Genomic DNA, 8,833 nt, shown 5'->3' with positions numbered 1-8,833 from the left:
AAGAGAAATTCCTACTACAAAAAATACAGTAACCTAAAGCCTAATTTGTGTCGATTTGAAAATTGTTGATATAAAATATTAATTTATCTTTCTATCTATCTAACCGTGCGTAGCCGGAGCGAATCGCTAGCAAATTATATGCATCTGCAATATTTCGCTTACTACGTATCCTGCATTGCGCAACTTTTAAGGCATTATTATTTCGAATAACTGTCTTTGACCCTGATCTCTTTAAATACCATTTTTGTTTTTATCCTAAATCAATCAAATTTAGAATAGTTAATAAACAGTAAATTGAAATAAAATAGTTAAAAAACTTACCAAATCTATCCAGCTGTTCTCAAGTGATGTACTTAACAACTAACAGCATTTAATATTTGTCTCAAATTCCATTGACTTGCTTGAGTTTTCATATTTGTTAAATTATAAATCAAACAACTTTAGTGACTTTGATAACTTTTATTTCCATAGAGAATATAAATCTTGTACTAATTTATTGCTTTTATTCGACTTATTAAATATTAACTTTTTTTAATATACGTAGCTAATATAAAAAAATCAGTCTGGTGCGAGCTGAGCCCATACAGCGAAGGGTCCGTGCCATGTCAGTCGTTGAACATAGGCTTCCTCCTATTGAAAGATTTTGCCAGTAATAGACACACTTGGCAGGCAAGTTGACAACCGCAGTTAGGCTTTAGTTAGTGATATTTAAAGAGAGACGCTACTACCTATTCCTCTACCATACAGTTCCCTTAGTCGCCTCTTACGACACCCACGGGAAGGGGAGAGGTGAGCCATTCTACCCTGAAATCGCACGGTAATTTATTGATGTAAAAGTGACATGCTTTGTTTTTGCAATTTCCTAATACTATTTTAACATCAAAATAAAAAATGTCGACAACTAACGGACTAGAAGCAGCCATCAAAACATTTTTATAATATACAAATGAAACTATTTCATATGATATCAACAGATATCAACAAACGACAATTATCAACAGAACTTGCAGGTCAATTTTTAAATATTCACTATCCGGTTTAGATTCCGTAGCAAAGAAAAATTTTTTTTTATTTCTATTACAATACATGCAGACTAATGATATATAAAACTATCCCAAATTTCAAATCGATAGTAGTTGCTGAGATATATTATAACAGACAGACAGACAGTGACAGAGGAACTGTGACGGGTGGTCGGACGGACAAAGTTGCACCATAAGGAATCCTTTGTACCTTTTTGGTGCAAAACCCTTAAAATGTATTTATTCAGATTAATGTGCCCCCGTCCTTTGATCCGCATGTATTTTTAAATTGTTCCTTATTAACCTTTTAAAAAAAACATTGATTACATTGCATTACACGAAAATAATGTAATTTTCGTCCTAAAACAAATTCTATACCCAATTACTCAACGTTATCTAAAAATAAATCGATTTGGATTAATTTATTTACCTCGGGGAGATCGCCTCGTATCGAATAGGGTCCGCCAGGATTTACCACGAGTCTAGACGGCGGAACGACGTGTGTATTTCTGTATACATATATACGTGTATGTATTTATATTATGTACATCCAATGTACACAATTAAAATTAAAAATCTTAAATATCACACAATGAAATAAGGATAGACAATAAAAATTAACATTAAGGAAAAATATAAAAGTATTGGAAAAAACTCGATTGGGTATAGAAGAATTATTCAGACGTTATATTTAGCGAAAATTTGTTCCCGAGGTATTAGAAAATATATCCAACAAGAAAGATGGCATATTTTAAAATAAACTTACCAACGTTTTTTCTTTTAGATTAATATAAGACCATTGATCGCTACCTGCTTCTGTTCTGACAAATTTCCTACATCTGAAAGAAGAAAAGCAGTGTAAAATTATGTAAATACTCTATGTCAGTCAGTAAAAATCTATTAGTCTTTATTATTGTCATCTTGTTAATATTTTTATTGGTATAAGTCTAGTTTTCCTATTATAAATAGATAAATGTACTGTTTTTTAAGTAATTACTTTCGAGTGAAAGCAAACCTGACTTTACAATATATTTATGTACATATAAATATAATATTATCTTCAAAGACGTCTTCTGTGGAGTCGCGGGGTAATCTATTATCAAATATATTGCAATTTTTAATTTCTTAGCTATTCTATTTAACATTGCGTATGTTCCACCCCCACTCTTACTTGTCTAACTTGTTTTAGACTTATAATTTTCGTTTATATAATTAAAATTAATTATTGTTGTATTTATAAGAGATGTATGTAGGTTAGTATTTTTTAAGAGCTGTGGATTTCTGTATTAAATAAATATATAATATTTTTTATAATTTTCACATTATATTACTAACATTAAATATTCAATATATTGTACATGTTAAGTACATTAATACTAAAAATATAATAATATTATTCGTAAATATCACTTCCTCTTATATGTCCTGTATTGGTAACATCAGTATCATCATCAATATTTACGTTGTCTTGTCTAATCAGTATTTTATTTTCGGTTTAGTACACCATCGGTGTATTGGAACAGCCAAAATAGCTTTATTAGTTCACGAATAGATGGCGAGTGATCGCCCCCCAATACTATTTTCAGATTTAGGATGAAAAGGCTACTAAAAATAAATTTACGGCGGTGAAACATGTTATTCAATTTCATAAAATAATAATCAATAGATGACTTTGATGTAAGAGTAAACAAAAGCGGTACTCTTTAATTTTCAGTCAAATTACATTTAGAGGTATTTTTATCTATTGCCTATCAACGAAAAAATGTTACGTATTTTTATAATAGTGTAAGTAATTTACAAGCTGTATATTTACGAGTAAAAGATATTCCTTATTATTTTTCTTAACACTGAGTTGATATTGTATGTAATAAAATATACTAGAATAAACATACACACACACATGCACGCACGCGCACACACACTCGCACACACACATACACTCACGCACACACACTCGTGCGCACTCACACACGCACCTCTTTATATTAATATTAAGCCATATTTATTTTTACTTCACGCAACTATCTTTTACTTTTGGATGATCACTACTTTATTGAGGAGGACCTGGTATCCAAGATACAGGTTAGGGTTTACTTCAGGCTCCAGATACCCCCACAAATTACGATACTTATATTTTGTATAAAAGTAAATAATCTGTGCGTATACTGTAATTTGTGGGCATGAAATAAACTCATTATTATATCTGCTTTACGACTTAAAACATATAAACATATTTAAAAAATATATTAGAACATCTGTACCGGAATCACTTAATCAACTTGGTTAGAACGAATCATGGTTAATGGTCAATTATGGTAACTTTGACTAACCTATCCTTATTTGTAACAATAGACGTGAGAACGAAAATTTCGATTGTTTTGTTATAAACAATTAATGTAACGAAGAAATTCACTTTGCCAATTTACCTAGTTCATTTTACTACCTATAGGCAATTTCTTTTGGCAATAGCATTACAAAGAAAAATATCTTGGAACGTAGATAGTACTGAACGATGAAATGAGTTGCCCTTACCCAGAGAGGGTGTGAGGAGTTCGAGATTGGCTCGTGGACTAAGTTAGGGCCGGAGGCGAAATAACTGATAACGCATCCTTTTCGTAAATACATGGTGGTCATGTTGGGGCTAAAAGATTGTAACCTCTATACGAGGAGCCTCACATGCTGTATCTAAGTTTACAAGATATGGAATGATTTGGAATATATGAATTTTCCATCTATAAATAACGACAATACATAATTTTACTTTTTATTAAGGAAAACTATTTTTAACAGGTTGTAGACAAAAAAAATTACTAAAACACTATTGCGAGTTCAATTATTGACTAATAAACAGTTTCGTTTTAAACTACGCGTGCTATTTGAAAAAGATCTTAAGAGTCTTCGAAATCGTGAGTATGCATAAGTCGAGTTATGGAATTTAATGGAAAAATTAATACTTATATATTGTATGTAAGGTTTTATATCCTATTGATATAGAATATATAAGTCTCGGTTTGTTTTATCTCTCACTCAAGAAACTTGAATAAATAAATAAAACCCTGCAAGTTTACTTACGCGGGATACCTTAATACACTTTTCTGTAAATTTTCAATAAATCCATCCGTATTGGATGCTGCAATTACATGAGCAACGTATGTGTAATATTATATTCTTTTCTATATCTACATAAATCATTCGTACAGGGATCAAACCAGATCCGAAGTGCCACTATTAAATTTTAACTGCATTAAATTTTAAAATTTAATTGCCCTTTATTTAATTGCATTGAATATGTTGCTTCTTTTTATGTGTGGATTATTTATCATTTATTAATAATTTCCTTTTTCAACTCAACATTTTAATAAATTTATGTTTTTATCAAGATAAATAAGTAGATATAACTTCATTTTCATAAATTAATCCATTAAAAATATTTACTTATAAAATACTTTTAATTCTCTCGTCTTCATATAAAAAATATCTAATTAAAACCGTTCCATTCTCGCCTCAGCTTGAATATTGGGACACTTACTTAGAGCCCTGTTGGATGGGACTCTCCCGCTCTGCCATAAATCTTGGGACCCTCGGCCGCCACCCGGATTCTAACCGAAAATATCTATAAATACCCTCTCTGCCTACATATTTCAAATATTAACAGTGAGGCCACAGCGCACAGCGACAAAGTCAGACATTTGCACTGAAATGAATCGACTAGTTTAGCACATTGCACATTCTGTTGCACTAAATAATAACAATTTCTTTATTTCAGATTATAATTTCTATTTATATCTATGTTTATATGTATGTAGTTGATGATAACAAACAAATAAATGCATTCACATTTATTATAAAATATAGGATGTATATAATAATTGATCGACCACTACGAGATCTTTTTTTTAATGGATGATAAATGGTAATCCCGCCTGCACTATCGATATATACTGGCGCAGCAATAATGAGTGATGAAAAGTGAACATAAATAGGCCAGTTGGCCCATCGTGATGAATTTCACAAAGAGTTAATCACTACGATTTCTAGGGGGAATCACGTGGAGGTCAACCTGATACAATATACCGTATCAGGCTAGCAATGTGACTGATAGTTCTCATTACTAACAATCCTTTCCCCTTATGATATTGGATTAAACCATAAAAGTACTTTATTTTTAGTCCAGATTAAGAGGTAAGGTATTTTATTACGAGTATCATTAGTAAAAGTGGTATGTTTATATTAATTGTTAAATTTAATAAATGTTGTAAATAATCATCATACCAGCCATTCACTGCTGAACATAAGCCTCCCCCATAGACTGCCATAAGGAACGGTTCTGAGCCACCTGCATCCATTGACTTCCTGCAATGCATTTCAGGTCGTCACTCCATTTAGTGGGGCGGTCGTCCTGCACTGCGTACAAGGTCGCCACTCACGAACCTTGTTGAACCAACAAATGTTGTTATATATCTTCTCACTATCTAGTTTTGTATTAGAACGATTAGGTATAAATGATTAAGCCTAAATCTTCAATAATAGCGCCCAAAATAGATTTTGAATACAAAACGAGACAACACGTCCAACCGTCCGTAATTGCAGGAGGCGTTATGCAGATTCCATTTTCGACTCCGTATCGATTGGATATTACATGATATTAGAATGGACTGCATGTTTATTGTCTATAGAAGAGCGATGTTAATAATTAAGTCTAGCATCCCATTGCTAGCAAAATACCCAGTTAGACCAATTTCCACGGGGAACCCTGAAACCCACCGTACGAATTCATCAGAAATTACCTGATGAATTCGACTCTCCTAATTTCTACTTCAGTTATCTCCCGCTTACTTTATTAGTTTAAGCACACTTTACAAACTACTATTACATTTTTATCCATTTAAATAATGGGTATACTAATTATTTTATTGTGGAGAATTTTTATTAGCTATACCTCCTTCATACGTACAACGACTTTTGGAGTATAGTAGTAGCTACAATTCTCTGCATAAATAAGGTCCCGAGTTTAAATCTCAGTCTGGCTAATTTAGGAAACGATTTTCTCTAAATTGGCTCGGATCTGGGTGTCTGGTTGTACCCCCAAATGCTCGTCATCTGTTTCAGAACACATGACATGCTAGCTTGAAAACCAGACGATTGATGTGATTCTGTGGCATCTATTATTATTGTACCATCCTTAGCAAGAGCTTTTTTAAATTATGCTAATGAAATGGTAACCCCGCCTGTGCTATCAGTATATGCTAGTGGGACACCAACCAAGGAAGGATGAAAGCAAGTCATATAGCTCGTTGTGATATATACAACAAAAATTAACGATGATGGTTTCCAGCAAGAACCGGGTGAAGGCCGACCTGAAATAGTGTATTGCTAGCAATGTAGCTTTTAAATCTCATCACTAACAATCCCCCCCCCCCCGTGCCCGAGAGCAGTTAAAACTTCTCAAATATAGCAGACTCAGGTGTTTTACGCTGCAACGATCCATATCGCGTAGCCTTGATTCTATTCCGCGACGGCCGCACTGACACGATTACTACGAACTCTGTACAACACAATGACTCAATCGTTCGTGTGCGTCCGCGCACCGAACGTGACGAAAGTGCCATCCTCCGTGTGGCCACAACTTACTTAATACAATGCCATGGATTTCAGTGAAACCTGGTATTTAATTTGGTATTTTGTAAATCTGTATATATCTACTATAAGAGAGTCGAACAATTATGTTAAAAAGTGTTAGGTTTATTCTCAAACATTAGCTAGAGAAAGTAGAAATAATATGTAATGTCATTTTTGAAATGGTATTACGAATTTCAATTACAAAGACCAATGATTAACTGAAGCATGTTTTCTTAGAATCAGTCAAGCAAATTATATGTTAAGTCACAACTTAACTCTTCCAGTATATAAAAATTACGTATAGTGATATATTAAAACTGTCCAAAGTGTTGGTATAAAATGTAGCTAACAATTCTCAAATTTATTTATATTAAATTATTTATTCATATTATTTATCTATTAATCCTTACTAATATTATAAATGTGAAAGTGAGTTTGATCGTTTGTTTGTTACCTTATAGCGCCATAACGGCTTAACAAACAAATCGCTATGAAATTTACCAGAGGGAGACTTTGTACAAAAGTCGATTGCTTCTGTCCCATTCGTGTTTCAACCGTGAAGCAGTTGTGTTTACATGGCTGTGTTTCGGTTTGAAGGGTGGGATATGGCGTGAATTTACTGGGTAGAAAGTATAACACCTGAGTCCTCAGGAATGGCAACGCATGGGGGGTATCATGGGCGAAACAGTATACTCTGTTATGTCCATGGTACTGCTCATGCCTATAAGCGACGGTCACCACTTTCCATCAGGTGGACCGTCAGCTTGTTTGCCATTCTAAGTTGTATAAAAAAAAAAACGTAATATACGGGATAGGAAAAGATATAAACTACTTTTTATCCCAGTCAGTAAACATGTACCAGTCACGCGGACGAAATCGCAGGTAAAAACTTTCTTCAGAAAAGTATTAAGAAATAAATGAGCGATCCGGCCTGGCTTCGCATGAATAGATAGATTTTGGAAAATTAATATATAGTTTATGTTACTCGCTGATAACATAGTTTTCTTTATAGAAAACACCTACCTTAAATCGCACCTACATACAAGAATTTTTAAAATCTTTATACTACATTTTTTTATATTTATGAGATTTATTATCTATGAGAGTTTATTATTACAAACAAACAATCAAATCTTTCATATTTTTAATATAAGTATACATATTACAGACATCATGTCAAAATCTTCCAAAAACAAACTTTTTGGAAATCCTTGACTTGATGAACTTGAACTTTCCGAAAACACCTGTTCTGTCTACTCCAACTATAGATGTAGTTACTTACATACTCTTACATTTTCAAGTCTATTTAATGGTAATATTTGATTACCCAGTTAGTAAAAGACAATTTTATTTCACTAATCACTTATATATTTAATTCATCATCATCATTTCAGCCATTATCCGTCCACTGCTGGGCACAGGCCTTCCCCATTGACTGTCATAAAGAACGGTCGTGAGCCACCTGCATCCACTGACTCCCTACAATACATTTAAGGTCGTCACACTATCTAATGGGAAGTCATTCTATAATAGCGTTTGCCTGTACGGGGTTGAGATATATACATATTTCCTTATGAACGTATGGTGATAATTAGGCACTATTACCAGCGTCCTTTAAAAAAGAATACTTCCCACAAATTATATTACTACTATTCATTTCTCATAAATAATTGATGAAGATGTACTGTAATATTGTCAAATGTACACCATCAGTATGAAATGCCTATTAAACTTGACTGGTTATACAAAGTGAATCGTGTTACGATTCGTGTAAAATAGTCGTTTTAAGCCATCTGATCAATTTAAAAGTGTTACACAATTCATATAAAAAGTATTCATCGAGGTACCTATCGTAAATGTAATAATATTACTAATTCAATCAATTTATAAAGAATAGTTGCGTACGTACCGTAATGTGAATCATATAAGCATACACATTGACGGTTTCATGTCAAGGAAAAATCAATTATATTGTACCACTACTTGTTGACTGCAAGGGTATAAAATATTATCCTTATGCAAATGTATATAAAAATTGTATCTTACATAATGGATATTTATCGGAAAATCTAAATGTATTCATGGGTACATCATAGGAAATGTTTATTCGTCAGTAATATTCGCGGTATAAGCATGGCGTCAACATACGAGGATGTTGGAACGAATGTGTGACGTCATCGGTGACTATCAAG

The 8,833-nt window shown here is 32.9% G+C and overlaps 1 long non-coding RNA gene across 1 annotated transcript in view; it reads right to left on the bottom strand.

The window, feature by feature from the left end:
* Positions 1-453: 453 nt before the first annotated feature.
* LOC116413140 (uncharacterized) overlaps positions 454-8,833 on the bottom strand; it is a 34,529-nt gene continuing 26,149 nt past the window's right edge. The window contains exons 4-6 of the long non-coding RNA XR_008252675.1: positions 1,789-1,861; positions 1,453-1,531; positions 454-630 (exon numbers count right to left, since the gene is read on the bottom strand). This is a non-coding gene — a long non-coding RNA (uncharacterized LOC116413140). The remainder of the gene's footprint in view (positions 631-1,452; positions 1,532-1,788; positions 1,862-8,833) is intronic.

Source organism: Galleria mellonella, unplaced genomic scaffold (assembly GCF_026898425.1).
Source record: "Galleria mellonella isolate WM207_F2 unplaced genomic scaffold, CSIRO_AGI_GalMel_v1 utg173, whole genome shotgun sequence".
Lineage (NCBI taxonomy): Eukaryota > Metazoa > Arthropoda > Insecta > Lepidoptera > Pyralidae > Galleria > Galleria mellonella.
The sequence above is the reverse complement of the archived record's forward strand: the minus strand, read 5'-3'. Positions and strand labels throughout refer to the sequence as shown.